Below are 17755 nucleotides of genomic sequence, written 5' to 3'. Positions count from 1 at the left end.
TCCGGGACTTCTGCAGAGCACCGAGCACCGTTCATACCATTTATATAGGAAAAGCAATTCAAATGTTTTTACCTTCCAGGCATCTCTCCTTATGTCTTCTAAAGTGAAAGTAAAGATAAGGAATGTCAGACCCCTCCCAGCGCAGGTCCAGGAAGTGACAGTTCGGAGTTTCTTATTAACTCATTGCAGTGCAGAAAAAAACATAGCAGCATTAATTTATTTATTTCAGGTACTTATATAGCACCGTTAATTTACGCCGCGCTTTACATACAGTGGGGCAAAAAAGTATTTAGAGTCCACCAATTGTACAAGTTCTCCCACTTACAGAGATGAGGGAGGCCTGTAATTGGCATCATAGGGAGACCTCAACTATGAGAGACAAAATGAGAAAACAAATCCAGACAATCACATTGGCTGATCTGGAAAGAATTTATTTGCAAATTATGGTGGAAAATAAGTATTTGGTGACCTACAAACAATATGTTATATGCTGTGTATGGCCTCTAGGGGTCTCACTACTTAGATACGGGTACAACTGTGTTATTGCATCTCTTTGGTTGTAGTTCTAAAGGCAGACACATGTATAATGGCAGCTATGAGCACCTAATAAAATGTCTGCTACTAACTACAGTGTGTGAGCATCTGAGCAGGATGGACTAACAGAACACCCCCGTGTGGTCCTGGGATTTTTGCTCACCGTTCTTGTGATCATTTTGACCCCACGGGGTGAGATCTTGCGTGGAGCCCCAGATCGAGGGAGATTATCAGTGGTCTTGTATGTCTTCCATTTTCTAATTATTGCTCCCACAGTTGATTTGTTCACACCAAGCTGCTTGCCTATTGCAGATTCAGTCTTCCCAGCCTGGTGCAGGTCTACAATTTTGTTTCTGGTGTCCTTGGACAGCTCTTTGGTCTTCACCATAGTGGAGTTTGGAGTGTGACTGTTTCAGGTTGTGGACAGGTGTCTTTTATACTGATAACAAGTTCAAACAGGTGCCATTGATACAGGTAATGAGTGCAGGACAGAGGAGCCTCTTATAGAAGAAGGTCCAGGTCTGTGAGAGCCAGAAATCTTGCTTGTTTGTAGGGGACCAAATACTTATTTTCCACCATAATTTGCAAATAAATTCTTTCCAGATCAGCCAATGTGATTGTCTGGATTTGTTTTCTCATTTTGTCTCTCATAGTTGAGGTCTCCCTATGATGCCAATTACAGGCCTCTCTCATCTTTGTAAGTGGGAGAACTTGTACAATTGGTGGGGACTAAATACTTTTTTGCCCCACTGTAGCTATAAGTTAGATATAATCCTTGAGGTGAGCCGGCTTTCTGATTGTTCTGCCAGCTCGCGTAACATATGAGGTTTCTTCACAGAAATCTTGGTGTTCTTCTGATTCTGGCAGTCTATTTTCTGGGACTGTCTCTCTCTGCCTAGAGACCTCCCTATGCTCCTCAGCAGTCCCTGTTTCTTTGTTGCTGGTATTCCTAGTCTCATCGCTTTGAGTGTCCATATACTGTTCCCAGGGCCCTGTATCATCTCCTTCTTGTGTTTTTCTCAGACGTCTCCGATTTCTCCTCCATCTTCTTCCTTCCTCTGTTATAATTTCATAGGACCGTGGTCCCAATTTCTGCACAACCTTCGCTTTTTTCCAGTGTTTGTCATATTGGCCTATTGGCTGAATCCGTACATTTTCATTGCTCTGGAGAACAGGCAGATCTTTTGCAGATTTATTATAATAGAAAGTTTGCCTATCTTGATTCTTCGTTAGTTTGGCTTTAACATTGCCCACAAGCTTTGGCTTTAGTAGTTGACCTGCAGTTGGTAGGAGAGTCCTTGTACGTCTACTCATAAGCCGCTGTGCTGGACTGGTGTCTAGGCCTTGTGTGGGTGTGTCTCTGTGGTCCGGTATAGATCAATTTCTAGTTTGTATTTACCTTCCAGGCACCCATCACCTTCAAATAAATCAGCATACTCTGTTTTTATGTGGTGAAAATCCAAAATGTATTCTGCCTTTTGTTTAGGATTTTGAGTAGTCTCAGAAACTTCCAGAGCCATGATGTTATGGGACTGCACCTTTATTAAGTCCATAGCCTGAACTGCTTTAACCGTTTCAATACCGGGCAATTTTACCCCTTCCTGCCCCCAGGACATTTTTCAGGTTTCAGCGCTCTCACACTTTGAATGACAATTGCGCGGTCATACAACATTGTACCCAAACTAAAATTTTATCATTTTCTTCACACAACTAGAGCTTTCTTTTGGTGGTATTTAATCACCGCTGGGGTTTTTATTTTTTGCTAAATTAACAAAAAAAGGCCAAAAATGTTGAAAAAAATACACGTTTTTCTTTGTTTCCGTTATAAAAATTTACAAATAAATAATTGTTCTTCATAAATTTAGGCCGAGATGTATTCTGCTACATGTCTTTGGTGAAAATAACCCAAATTAGGATGTATTATTTAGTTTGTAGGAAAGTTATAGAGTTCACAAACTATGGGATAGATCTGATTATTGATCAATCCTGAAGTACTGACGGCCAATCTAATTTCTTGAGGTCTAAGAATGTCAGAATAGTACAGATATCCCCCAAATGACCCCTTTTTGCAGAGTAGACAGTCTGACGTACTTCATAAGAGGCATGGCGAGTTTTTTGAAGTTGTATTTTTTTTTGTCATAATTTTTCGTAAAATGAAAAAATTAAAAAAATTATTTTCACTATTTTTTTTTACATACTGTCACCAGTGCAGTACAGCATCATCATATAACTGGCATGGCAGTGAACAGGGACACTGACTGGTGACAGTATGAAAAAAAAAAAATATATATATTTTTTTAAATTTTTTAAAAAATTTTTTATTGTTTTATTAATTTTTTATTACTTTTTTTTATTTTTTTTTTAACTTTTTTTTTCATATTTTACTATGACCAAAGTAGTACAATGTTACCATAGTAACATTGTACTACTTTGGGGAAGTGATCAGTATTTTTTTTTTTTTACACAATTTGCTTATAGCAAAGAAATACTTTACTATAAGCAAGCATTTACCTGAATGAAATGGATTCATTCAGCTTTTTTTTTTTTGTGCTTAGCTGTGATTTGGTCACAGCTAATCACATGACATGTGCATGTGATTAGCTGCGACCATTCACAGCTAGGCACTAGTATACAATGGATGGCATCATGAATGAAGCCATCCATTGTATACAACTGTCATGTGACCTGCTGTGATTGGTCACAGCAGTTCACATGGTACCTGCAACGGAGCCGGTACTCGGATCTGTCATCGGCCGTGTCCGAGGTACACGCCCGGTGACAGATCGAGCCGCTGCGCCGCTCTGCATTAGCGCAAACGGCGCATGTGCGGGAGCACGCCAAATGGCGTGCACCCGGAGTGGAGAAGCAACTTTGAAGCCGCCAAACGGCCATTGGCCGGGCAGCAAATGGTTAAAGATGATTCCATGCTGCACAGAGAGTTCATCTGTTATGTGAAAAAATGGAGAAACCTCCATTGGAGCATGCTGCTTGTGTTTTGGCCATCCCTTCAAGATGACAGTCTTTAGGATTTTGAGTATTCTCAGACACTTCCAGAGCCATGATGTTATGGGACTGCACCTTTATTAAGTCCATAGCCTGAACTGCTTTAACTCCCAGCAAAGGAATGTGATGGTCCTCCTGCAACACAGTAAACTCCACTCTGTAGCTCTTTCTGTTCCGTGGATTTCTTCATTGTAGCTTGCATGTTCCCATGGGTTTCAGAACACTTTTGTTGTACATGACCAGTACCTTATCAGTGGGCTCAATGGGAACCTGTTTGTTAAGCAGAGTAAATGGAATGACATTGCAGCTCGCGCCACAATCCAGCTGAAACCTTATGGGCTGTTCATCCACCATAAATATGGCAAAGAGCTGCTTTGCATCATTGGCTACTGGCTGTTTGACTACATTGACGTTCTCTGTTGCAGACTGCAGCTGCAGCCATGTGATGCCCTCTGTGCTGTCCTTGTCTGTGTCCTGGGTCACTGTGCTGTCCTCGTCTGTGTCCTGGGTCAGTGTGTGGACTTGTCTGTGTCCTGGGTCACTGTGTGGACTTGTCTGTGTCCTGGGTCACTGTGCTGTCCTCGTCTGTGTCCTGGGTCACTGTGTGGACTTGTCTGTGTCCTGGGTCACTGTGTGGACTTGTCTGTGTCCTGGGTCACTGTGCTGTCCTCGTCTGTGTCCTGGGTCACTGTGTGGACTTGTCTGTGTCCTGGGTCACTGTGTGGACTTGTCTGTGTCCTGGGTCACTGTGCTGTCCTCGTCTGTGTCCTGGGTCACTGTGTGGACTTGTCTGTGTCCTGGGTCACTGTGTGGACTTGTCTGTGTCCTGGGTCACTGTGTGGACTTGTCTGTGTCCTGGGTCACTGTGTGGACTCGTCTGTGTCCTGGGTCACTGTGCTGTCCTTGTCTGTGTCCTGGGTCACTGTGTGGACTTGTCTGTGTCCTGGGTCACTGTGTGGACTTGTCTGTGTCCTGGGTCACTGTGTGGACTTGTCTGTGTCCTGGGTCACTGTGCTGTCCTCGTCTGTGTCCTGGGTCACTGTGTGGACTTGTCTGTGTCCTGGGTCACTGTGCTGTCCTCGTCTGTGTCCTGGGTCACTGTGTGGACTTGTCTGTGTCCTGGGTCACTGTGTGGACTTGTCTGTGTCCTGGGTCACTGTGTGGACTTGTCTGTGTCCTGGGTCACTGTGTGGACTTGTCTGTGTCCTGGGTCACTGTGTGGACTTGTCTGTGTCCTGGGTCACTGTGTGGACTTGTCTGTGTCCTGGGTCACTGTGTGGACTTGTCTGTGTCCTGGGTCACTGTGCTGTCCTCGTCTGTGTCCTGGGTCACTGTGTGGACTTGTCTGTGTCCTGGGTCACTGTGTGGACTTCTCTGTGTCCTGGGTCACTGTGTGGACTTGTCTGTGTCCTGGGTCACTGTGTGGACTTGTCTGTGTCCTGGGTCACTGTGTGGACTTCTCTGTGTCCTGGGTCACTGTGTGGACTTGTCTGTGTCCTGGGTCACTGTGTGGACTTGTCTGTACTGTTTGCTGGTTTTGAATCTGCACACAGCTGAAAAGTGGTTCATCTTGCCACAAGTCCTGCAGGACTCCCCATACGCTGGACATTTCTCTTTGTCTCTTTCATGTCTTTTGCCACAGTATTTACACTGGACTGAGCTCACAGGGAGCCTGGACCTTGCTCTGCCTTTCACAGATACTGCATGTACTGAGGCATCACTGGTGCCCTCCATCATCTTCAGCCTGTCTTTAGTCAGCTCAGCAGCCCTGCAGATTTGTATACATTTCTCCAGCGCCAGCTCTTCCTCCCTCAGTAATCTTTCTCTGAGGTGAGAGTCTCTGATGCCACACACTATCCTGTCTCGGATAAGGGAGTCCCTGATGTCCCCAAATCCACAGGTTGCAGCCAGTCTCCTCAGCTCTGTCACATATCTGTCCACACTGTCCCCAATCTCCTGATTCCTTGAGAAGAACTTGTATCTCTCCACCGTCTCATTCTTTTTGGGGTCACAGTGCTTATCAAATGCTTGCAGTATGTCTGTCAGTGCCATGCTGTCTGTGAGCCGGGTCTCGGCTAGTTCTCGGCCTTTTTCCCCAATCAAGTCATAAAACAGCTTTACTTCCCTCTGCTCATCTCTGGGGGCCACTGTCAGGTCCACATACAGAGTAAACTCTGCCTTCCAGTGTCTCCATGTCTGTGAGAGATTGGAAGAAGTGACATCCAGTCTCTGAGGGGGTTTCAGGCCACTCTCCATAGTGCAGTCTGATAGGGACTCTGTACTTACAGTTGCTGATTCTCTGTACAGTTCTAGTGTCACACAATCTGTATTTGTAGACAGAAGACTTGCTATTCAGAGGTCCAGTGCCCAGCTGCCACCATGTTCAGTTAGTCGATCCTGCTCAGATGCTCACACACTGTAGTTAGTAGCAGACATTTTATTAGGTGCTCATAGCTGCCATTATACATGTGTCTGCTTCCAGAACTACAACCAACGAGAGGCAATAACACAGTTGTACCCGTATCTAAGTAGTGAGACCCCTAGAGGCCATACACAGCATATAACATATTGCTACACCCCCCTTCCAGTCCCGACACTTTCCCCCTCTTCCAGTCCGGAACCTTTTCCCCCCTTCCAGTCCGGACACTTTCCCCCCCTTCCAGTCCCGACACTTTCCCCCCCTTCCAGTCCCGACACTTTCCCCCCCTTCCAGTCCCGACACTTTCCCCCCCTTCCAGTCCGGAACCTTTTCCCCCTGTTCTGTTAGTCGATCCTGCTCAGATGCTCACACACTGAAGTTAGTAGCAGACATTTTATTAGGTGCTCATAGCTGCCATTATACATGTGTCTGCTTCCAGAACTACAACCAAAGAGAGGCAATAACACAGTTGTACCAGTATCTAAGTAGTGAGACCCCTAGAGGCCATACACAGCATATAACATATTGCTACAGGAGCCTCCTTTAAAAAGTCTGTCTGGTGCCAGAAACTGTGGGCACACTTCCTCGTGCATGCACCTGTGTGCGCATGCGCGAGCCTACGCTCATTTTTATTAGCAATGCACCCATGCTCATTTCTATGCGCGATGTTGCACTCATGTGCATTTCTATGTGCGAGTCGCCATACAGAAATTCCCTTACAGAGAGTGAAGTGCTTAAAGCGGTTGTAAACCCTCACGTATACCCAGTAAAGTGACTATCCTCTATCCTCTCCTGGTTCTCATCCTACCTATCCCGACGCTCCTTCAGCGTCACCTACAATGGCGCCACCTCCCCCTCCCTCCCCCTCTCTGTTGGGGTCCCCCAAGGCTCTGTCCTTGGACCCCTTCTCTTCTCCATCTACACCTCCTCCCTGGGCACACTCATACATTCCCATGGCTTCAATTATCACCTCTATGCTGACGACACCCAAATTTACCTCTCCACCCCCCACCTCACCCCCACTATCTCCACCCGCATCACTCACCTCCTAAACGACATCTCAGACTGGATGTCGCTCCATTTCCTCAAGCTTAACCTCTCCAAAACCGAACTCCTCGTCTTTCCCCCTGCCCACACCCCCCCCCCCCCAGCCTATCCATCACCACCACCAACACCACTATCACTCCTGCCCCGCAAGCCAAAGTCCTTGGCGTCATTCTTGACTCGAACCTCTCCTTCCTGCCTCATGTCAAATCACTTGCAAACACATGCAGGCTCCATCTCCGCAATATTGCCAAGATACGTGACTTCCTCACCCCATACACCACCAAACTACTTGTACACTCCCTCATCATCTCACGCCTTGACTACTGCAACTCTCTTCTCACCGGCCTACCCAAGTGCAGGCTCTCCCCGCTCCAGACCATCCTGAACTCAGCAGCCAGACTCATCCACCTCGCCACCCGCTCCACCTCTGCCACCCCCCTCTGCCTCTCCCTCCACTGGCTCCCGATTGTCCAACGCATCAAATTTAAACTTCTAAACCTGACCTACAAAGCTGTTCACAACACTGCCCCTGACTACCTCACCAACCTGATCACCAAGTACCACCCTACCCATACCCTTCGCTCTTCACAGGACCTCCTTCTATCCTGCTCCCTGGTCTCCTCCTCCCATGCACGACTGCAGGACTTCTCCAGGTCCTCCCCTATCCTCTGGAACTCACTGCCCCAATCCATCCGACTGTCGCCTTCCCTCCCCACATTCAGGCGCTCCCTCAAAACCCATCTTTTCAGGGAAGCCTACCCCACCCTCACCTAACGGCCTTTCTCCCTCATTCCTCCCACCACTTCATCCCCCTCAGCCTCTTCATTCCCCTCAGCCACTTCATTCCCCTCAGCCACTTCCTATTGTTCCACTACCCCCTCCCTCCTAGATTGTAAGCTTGAAAGAGTAGGGCCCTCTTACCCCTCGTACGCTGTCTGTCTTTGTTGTACTGTTTCATGTATTGTCCCCCCTATTGTACAGCGCTGAGCAATCCCTTTGGCGCTATATAAACTCCATGTAATAAATAAATAAATAAATAAATGATACACAGAGCTGAGACATATCCTCCTAAGTAAGTCATTTTTACTTCTTTATATACAGTCTTCTATTTTGTACACCCTTTTAAAAGTGCTGATTTTAGGTAAAAATCCTTCTGCATTTGCCAGTATCACAGAGGTGGGAGCAGGGAGCTGCAATTAGAGCTCTGAGAGCTGATTGGAAGAAAGGCACCCCCCTCCACACACAGCACAGGAGCTACTTTGTGAATAGACAAGCTATCTCCTGAGCTCTTTCCCACCTCTAAAATTTCATACAGTTGTTAGAAAAAATCTCTTCTGAATTGTTGAAATTTATCATACAAGTAAATTATGTCGTTAAAGTCCCACCAGAAAAGAGGACTTTTTCCCCCTTGTATTTGTTAGGGATGTTGGCACTTTGTGTATTATGTCCCTTCCTCTCTCTCATCTAATCATATACCACAAGGTTGGAAGGTTGACGCGTTTCGGGGGACAAGCCCATTTCCTCAGGGCTCTGAGTTAAACATATGGATGAAATCTCAATGGCACGGGAAGAAAAGGGAGAAAAGGGTGATGAGGAACTGTTGTTTGAGTTGTACAGAGTAAAAAAGGAAGTGAACTGTGCCGTGTAATCCAAACTATTAAATTACTGTCTGCGTCAAGAAGTGTCGCTCATTATGGAGAGCGCCTCCTTAGCGCCATACCTGTGTTGCAGCATGTGCCTCCGGAAGCCTTTTGTGGGGCATGAGAGTACACCCCTCCCTGTCCCTACCTGGGCACTACCAACACGTCAGGAATGGGTTCATGTCTTGCTCAATGATAATGTCCTGAACATGGGTGCGGATCAGTACCTTGAATCTGATACAACCACATTACTTGAGAGTGGAGTTTAAGGGATAACTGGTGTTCTGCAAGGGGCCCCATCACAGAGGTTCGGACCAAGCTACCACTTGGTCACCTAACAGTTTGGACTTAGCTTCAAGCTACCACTTGGTCACCTAACAGGTACTCATGAACACTGAGACAGGTAGGTGCCTGAAGAGCTGGCTGCTTAGAGGCTGTAACAAGTGGCTCAGGTAGAACAGGAACCAGGTTGCGCGGATAGCAAAATGTATGTACATGAAGCTGGCCATACAGGTAGTAGGACTGGTAACAGGACTGGACTGGTAGTACTACTGGTAGCAGGACTGGACTGGCAGTAGGACAGGTAGCAGGACTGGACTTGTAATAGGACTGGACTTGTAGTAGGACTAGTAGCAGGACTCGACTTGTAGTACTTGTAGTAGGACTGGCAACAGGTCTGGACTGGTAGTAGGACTGGCAACAGGACTGGACTAGTAGAAGGACTGGTAGAAGGACTGAACTGGTAGTAGGACTGGTAGAAAGACTGAACTGGTAGTAGGCCTGGTAGCAGGACTGGACTTGTAGTAGGACTGGTAACAGGACTGGGCTGGTAGTAGGACTGGCAACAGGACTGGGCTGGTAGTAGGACTGGCAACAGGACTGGGCTGGTAGTAGGACTGGCAACAGGACTGGACTGGTAGTAGGACTGGTAGCAGGACTGGACTGGTAGTAGGACTGGTAGTAGGACTGGTAGCAGGACTGGACTGGTAGTAGGACTGGTAGCAGAACTGGACTTGTAGTAGGACTGGACTGGTAGTAGGACTGGTAGCAGGACTGGACTGGCAGTAGGACTGGTTGCAGGACTGGATTTGTAGTAGGACTGGTAGCAGGACTGGACTGGTAGTAGGACTTGTAACAGGACTGGACTGGTAGTAGGAATGGTAGCAGGAGATAACTGGTAGTAGGACTGGTAGCAGGGCTCAACTGGTAGTAGGACTGGTAGCAGGACTATACTTGTAGTAGGACTAGTAACAGGACTGGACTGGTAGTAGGAGTGGCAACAGGACTGGACTGGTAGTAGGAGTGGCAACAGGACTGGACTGGTAGTAGGACTGGCAACAGGACTGGACTGGTAGTAGGACTGGTAGCAGAACTGGACTGGTAGTAGGACTGGCAACCGGACTGGACTCGCAGTAGGACTGGACTGGTAGTAGGACTGGTAGTAGGACTGGACTGATAGTAGGACTGGTAGCAGAACTGGACTGGTAGTAGGACTGGCAACCGGACTGGACTTGTAGTAGGACTGGACTGGTAGTAGGATTGGTAGCAGGACTGGACTGGTAGTAGGACTTGTAACCGGACTGGACTTGTAGTAGGACTGGTAGCAGGACTGGACTGGTAGTAGGACTTGTAACAGGACTGGACTGGTAGTAGGTCTGGTAACAGGACTGGACTGGTAGTAGGACTGGATTGGTCATAGGACTGGTAACAGGCACTGCTGGTAACAGGACTGTACCAGCAGCAAGACTGTGCTGGAAGCAGGACTGTATCAGGACTGTACTAATTCCGTAGAATGTACAATTATATAGAACCATCCATGACCATTTGTTTGCATTCAGCACCCTTGCTAAGGCCAAGAACTGAAAACCCAAATGATGGATTCTTTTGCCCACAGTATGTTGCTGGGTCGCTGCATGGCACATCGTATCCCAGTTTCCTGCTCCAATCAGAGAAGGAAGCAGATGCTGCTCAGTCCCAGGCCCAACCCATGGAGGAGCTCCATGTTCCTCCCCCCATTGGGCAACCTCGTTCCCCAGGATCACACAGCATTGTCCTACCTACAGCATAGAACGTCAGACAATGCGGCTGGGATATGGGAACGTTGTAAAGACAAAGGTGAAAGAAAGGTTTACTTCACATCCTGGTAAATATTATAAAATACAGTGACTAGTGCCATGTCCCTTCCCCCAACTAAATGCAATCTAATGTACCGTCCGCAGTAAACAACCATACAAAGTGTTGCAATAAAGATACTGCGCTACAATGAAAGTCCAGAGACATGAAAATGATTCAGAATACCGCGACATCCATGTATAAAGGAGGCTGTGTACTTCCATCATTGTTTTATTTAGACTTTCAATGTTCCGGGATGTCTAACACAGAGCTTCTCAACCTATTTCCAGTCAAGGCACCCATTAAAATCATGGACAGTCCTGAGGCACCCATTAAAATCATGGACAGTCCTGAGGCACCCATTAAAATCATGGACAGTCCTGAGGCACCCATTAAAATCATGGACAGCTTGAGGCACCCATTAAAATCATGGACAGCTTGAGGCACCCCATCTGAAAATGTGAAAAACTATTCCAATAGTTTTATATAATGCAGCACCACCCACACATGTAGGACACCCAACGTTAGAGGGATTTATTCTTCCAAAGCAAATACACTTTTGCACCCTGGTACTCACTAGTATTCCAGTGTTTCTCTCCTCCCTCAGTTGCACCCTGGTACTGACTAGTATTCCAGTGTTTCTCTCCTCCCTCAGTCGCACCCTGGCACTGACTAGTATTCCAGTGTTTCTCTCCTCCCTCAGTTGCACCCTGGTACTGACTAGTATTCCAGTGTTTCTCTCCTCCCGCAGTCGCACCCTGGCACTGACTAGTATTCCAGTGTTTCTCTTCTCCCTCAGTCGCACCCTGGTACTCACTAGTATTCCAGTGTTTCTCTCCTCCCTCAGTTGCACACTGGCACTGACTAGTATTCCAGTGTTTCTCTCCTCCCTCAGTCGCACCCTGGCACTGACTAGTATTCCAGTGTTTCTCTCCTCCCTCAGTTGCACCCTGGTACTGACTAGTATTCCAGTGTTTCTCTCCTCCCGCAGTCGCACCCTGGCACTGACTAGTATTCCAGTGTTTCTCTCCTCCCTCAGTTGCACCCTGGTACTGACTAGTATTCCAGTGTTTCTCTCCTCCCGCAGTCGCACCCTGGCACTGACTAGTATTCCAGTGTTTCTCTCCTCCCTCAGTTGCACCCTGGTACTGACTAGTATTCCAGTGTTTCTCTCCTCCCGCAGTCGCACCCTGGCACTGACTAGTATTCCAGTGTTTCTCTTCTCCCTCAGTTGCACCCTGGTACTCACTAGTATGCCAGTGTTTCTCTCCTCCCTCAGTCGCACCCTGGTACTCACTAGTATTCCAGTGTTTCTCTTCTCCCTCAGTCGCACCCTGGTACCGACTAGTATTCCAGTGTTTCTCTCCTCCCTCAGTTGCACCCTGGTACTCACTAGTATGCCAGTGTTTCTCTCCTCCCTCAGTCGCACCCTGGTACTCACTAGTATTCCAGTGTTTCTCTTCTCCCTCAGTCGCACCCTGGTACCGACTAGTATTCCAGTGTTTCTCTCCTCCCTCAGTTGCACCCTGGTACTCACTAGTATTCCAGTGTTTCTCTCCTCCCTCAGTTGCACCCTGGTACTCACTAGTATGCCAGTGTTTCTCTCCTCCCTCAGTTGCACCCTGGTACTGACTAGTATTCCAATGTTTCTCCTCTCCCTCAGTTTTTCTCCATCACTGAGCTAATGTGACCCCAGCACTGGTGGAGAGGGGCCGGGGAGGGTCAAACTAGGATGCTGTGCAGGCAGCTGACATCCTCCTTATCAACTGATGATGTCATTGGTTGTCAGGACACCGGTGGCTAGAAGGTCGTAATGGTGCACAATGAAAACTATGGCTTTGTGTAACTAAAAGGCCGGCTTGTTCCACCCATTGGCTTGTATAAAGGTTTTGGGCAATTTTTAGAAATGTCACCAATGCACCCCTGAAGAAACCTCAAGGCACCCCAGGGTGCCTGGGCACCCTGGTTGAGAAAGGTTGGTCTAAGATGCAGATACACATTTATACAGTAATGTCTACTTACCGAAGAAAGAGACGGAAATCTGATTTATAATCCAAAGATTAGACTTCACAATGCCATCTTCCCAATTTTCAAGCAGTTCCAGCAAGTGTTTGGCCACAAAAAGGTAAAGGCGATCTCTCATGCTCACAGAAATGTGAATGCATAGCACGGCGTTGGGTGATGGCTTCTGCTCCTTCAATCATTTTTGCAATGAAAAGTAAATTGAAATCAAACCGTTGAGAATTGATATGAAAACATCAAGGCTTAGACATTGCTCCCCGCATTAGAGTCCGCAGACCTCCCAACTCTCTGAAAGAAATATTTAGCACAGGATACATCCCTTCCACTGGAGGACGCAGGACCATGAAGATCTAATATGTAGAAAATGATTGGCTAAACTACACAAGGTTTTTTCTTTTAACCTCTTATTTCTCAATAATAACAAAAACAGTAATATAGAGGTTAGATTAAAAAAAAATAAAGGTTAGTGCAGCATAACACTCTTGGTAGTGAAATAGTGCATTTTGTATGGGGATGACCAAAAAAAGGGATACAGTGAAGGAAATAAGTATTTGCTCCCCTGCTGATGGTGAATGTTCGCCCCTCACACAGAAATGATCGGTCTAACAATGGAATGTTCGCCCCTCAAACAGAAATGATCGGTCTAACAATGGAATGTTCGGTGTAACACTGAGAGACAGAATACAACAACAAATTCAGCAGAAATGCGTCTAACAAATGATGACGGATCTGCATGTTCATGAGGGAAAGAAGGATTTGATCCCCTATCATTCATCAGGATTTCTGGCTCCCAGGTGTCTTTCATACATATAGTGAATGCAGGGTCTGGGGTTTAGTAACACTTTGATAGCTCCTGTTTACATGTGAGTGTCATGTTGTTTTTTGCTGGATGCCTTGTTTTGGCGGTTTTCCTACCGCACTTATTTACTTGGTTCTATCTAAGATTATAAATGTAATAATTGATTACAACCATTTGTCTATACATGAATTTAGCCAATCCTCATGTGGCTATTACCAATAATGTAAATAGCAAAGGATAACAACTGTGCAAAAAATAAAGATCTAATTTATTTACACAGAAGAAAAGTAGTTACTAATTGAATCAAACAAAAGATATGATATTACAAAAAAAATAATTGATGTTACAGTATAACATACAGTATATTATTATAGAGAGATGACTATAGGAAAGAAAGTTATAGAAAAGAAATAGAGCAATGCTGATACATTACACAGACATCCTGATGTTCTGAGGTCTGGGCTCCGGAAGGGACAAAAAAAACAGAGGCAGAAATGTGACTTTATACCCCCTCCCTTCCAGGTAGTCACACCCTTCAATAGGTTCCAGTATTTTGCCATTTCTGTTCAAAGGGGAGCTCTGTGATTTGTGAAAGACATTGGCCAACTGTAGTTCATCAGATGGAATTTAGGATAGGCCAATATCCAGGAAGCATACCTCCTTTGAAGCCAGTTCCCACAGGAAAGTCTATGACAATACTCCCTAGGAGGTGTTAGAAATGAGGGCTCCAGGGCTTATTCAGCTGGATGGCCCTACTGTCATAAACCCCTACAGGAAACTTCTAAGGGGGGTGTTGAGGTGATGCAATAGATGGTAAATAAGTTACAGGCATTGAGTCCTCTATCAGAAGTTCACAATAATATTAAAAATTATTACAGGCCCAAAATAGCCATCACGTTTCCCCCTGAAGTTCACTGGTGAACATATGCCCTACCTCAATAATTTTGTACCCACCCACGACAGCCCAGAAGGCCCAACCCCCCACCACCACTGCGGCCTCCTCTTCTTTCTTGATCATGACGGAACTCCTTATTTTTCCTGAGTAAACAAAGAAGCCCTGGTGCCTCCGAGACCTCACATTCGGACCATGAACGCCTGTGCTGCGATGTTTCCTTGTCCCTCTGCCTTTGGAAGGTTGGAACTCCAACCTCAATGGCGGGATCCTGGTATTTTTAGTCCCATAGCTTGGGAACACTGTGCAATGTTTGCAAAGATTGGATCAGACCGTGAAATGGCACTATTTAGCATGGTGAAAGATAGTTGAGGAAGGTGTAGCTTTTGCACCCTTGTCTCAAGAGATAACGTGGTGGTTGTTGTTTCTTCAGGTGGTGGTAGGGCAGGACTCCAGACAATCATACATGGATACACAAAAAGAAGGAGAATGTCAGTGTACAGTTATTGGGGGGAAATCAAGCATGAAGCAGCTGTTTGGCTTTTAAAGGTTGTTAAGCATAGGGGTCTTAATGTGAGCAAGTAAAGTGGGATCCCCACAGGATGCAGAATCTGAGCAACAGCTGCTATTTACCAGAGCCCCTGAAGGTGGGGATGGCCGATGTTGCATGCTATTGCCAGGTCTCAGTCTCCCGACCCACTCACGGGGCTCAGGTTGAAGCCATAGGCAGATTGAGGGATGTCTGCAGGAAGCAATAATAAGCATGTGGATCCCCGTCAGACCCTTAAAGCTGAGTCGGGCAAGAACAGGGGCGGACTGACCATTTGGAAACTCGGGCACTGCCCGAGGGCCCGGGGTCAGTAGGGGGCCCCATGAGATGCCCCTGGTACCTTTTTCATAGGCTTTTTTGAATTTGGGCAAGGACACAGGGGCCCCATGATCCCCTATTGCAAGAATGCCACAGCCTTATAATTTACAGCTCATTTATCTAAAAAGTTATATGCTAATGGAATATTAAACAAGGAAAAAGAAAGAGAGGAAAGAGTAATAAAAGCAAAAGCATAAATAAAATGATATAAAAATAATAAAGGTACAGATTTAATGCTCCTCCAACTACGACTTTTACTTTACATATTTCTTGTTCAAACAATTTTATTAACAATAAACCGGAATGACACAAACAAGGAGACATCGTTAACGAATACTAGGCATTAAAGTGGCATACTTTACATATTTCAATTTAGGTTGGTACAAAAAGCAATGAATCTGTATTCATAAATTAAAAATGAGAAAAGGTGAAAAAAATGAAATATACTGTATATATATATATATATATATAGTCGTCTTGGAAAACTGTTGGTATCTGCATTAAAACACAAAAACATTGCAAAAATTGCAGCAGTTACTTGATAATAGACAACGTCTCCGCCATACTAATAATTAGAGATGAGCGAATCGAAGTATCCGAAGTGGAATTCGAGTCGAATATCGGAAAAATTTCGATTCGTGCCGAATCCGAAAAACAGCCTAATTCGGACGCGCGAATCGAAATTTTTCCGAAAATGGCGGCTGACATGTGCGGCGACGGAGCGGGGATGTCGGGGAAGGCGCGCAGACAAGGCGCGCTGCCCCATAATGCATTCCTCAACGACATGTGATCGCATCAGCCAATCAGCAGCCAGCCAGCCAGCACTGTGTAATGGTCGAGGTATATATAGCGGCCATTTTGGAAATCTTCATTTGCCTGCAGTCATTGAACAGAGGCAGACCGCTCTGTACTAGGGACAGGGACAGAGTTAGGGCCACAGAAACGAGAATTGGGGACAGAGAGAAGTTACTTAGGGACAGAGAACCATTACTCAGGGACACAGACTTGTTAATGAGGGCCACAGAATCGTTATTTAGGGACAAAGAAACGCTAGTTAGGGCCACAGAATTCATACTCAGGGACAGACAGAATTGTTACTCAGTGCCAGAGAATTGTTACTTAGGGCCACAGAAACGTTATTAGGGCCACAGAATTTTTACTCAGGGACAGACAGAATTGTTACTGAGTGCCAGAGAATTGTTACTCAGGGACAGACAGAATTGTTACTGAGTGCCAGAGAATTCTTACTCAGGGCCACAGAATTCATTCTCAGGGACAGACAGAATTGTTACTCAGGGACAGACAGAATTGTTACTGAGTGCCAGAGAATTGTTACTCAGGGACAGACAGAATTGTTACTGAGTGCCAGAGAATTGTTACTCAGGGACAGACAGAATTGTTACTGAGTGCCAGAGAATTGTTACTCAGGGACAGACAGAATTGTTACTGAGTGCCAGAGAATTGTTACTCAGGGACAGACAGAATTGTTACTGAGTGCCAGAGAATTGTTACTCTCACAGACACAAAATTGTTACTTGCACAGACACAGAATTGTTACTTGCACAGACACACAATTGTTACTCAGGGCCACAGAATTCATACTCAGGGACAGACAGAATTGTTACTGAGTGCCAGAGAATTCTTACTCAGGGCCACAGAATTCATACTCAGGGACAGACAGAATTGTTACTCAGGGACAGACAGAATTGTTACTGAGTGCCAGAGAATTGTTACTCAGGGACAGACAGAATTGTTACTGAGTGCCAGAGAATTCTTACTCAGGGACAGACAGAATTGTTACTGAGTGCCAGAGAATTGTTACTCTCACAGACACAAAATTGTTACTTGCACAGACACAGAATTGTTACTCGCACAGAGACAGAATTGTTACTCAGGGCCACAGAATTCATACTCAGGGACAGACAGAATTGTTACTGAGTGCCAGAGAATTGTTACTCAGGGACAGACAGAATTGTTACTGAGTGCCAGAGAATTGTTACTCTCACAGACACAAAATTGTTACTTGCACAGACACAGAATTGTTACTTGCACAGACACACAATTGTTACTCAGGGCCACAGAATTCATACTCAGGGACAGACAGAATTGTTACTGAGTGCCAGAGAATTCTTACTCAGGGCCACAGAATTCATACTCAGGGACAGACAGAATTGTTACTCAGGGACAGACAGAATTGTTACTGAGTGCCAGAGAATTGTTACTCAGGGACAGACAGAATTGTTACTGAGTGCCAGAGAATTGTTACTCTCACAGACACAAAATTGTTACTTGCACAGACACAGAATTGTTACTTGCACAGACACACAATTGTTACTCAGGGCCACAGAATTCATACTCAGGGACAGACAGAATTGTTACTGAGTGCCAGAGAATTGTTACTCAGGGACAGACAGAATTG

Source organism: Staurois parvus, unplaced genomic scaffold, assembly GCF_062004578.1.
Source record: "Staurois parvus isolate SC_StPar_1 unplaced genomic scaffold, SC_StPar_1.0 ptg000260l, whole genome shotgun sequence".
Taxonomy (NCBI): Eukaryota; Metazoa; Chordata; class Amphibia; order Anura; family Ranidae; genus Staurois; species Staurois parvus.
This window is presented reverse-complemented; position numbering follows the sequence as displayed.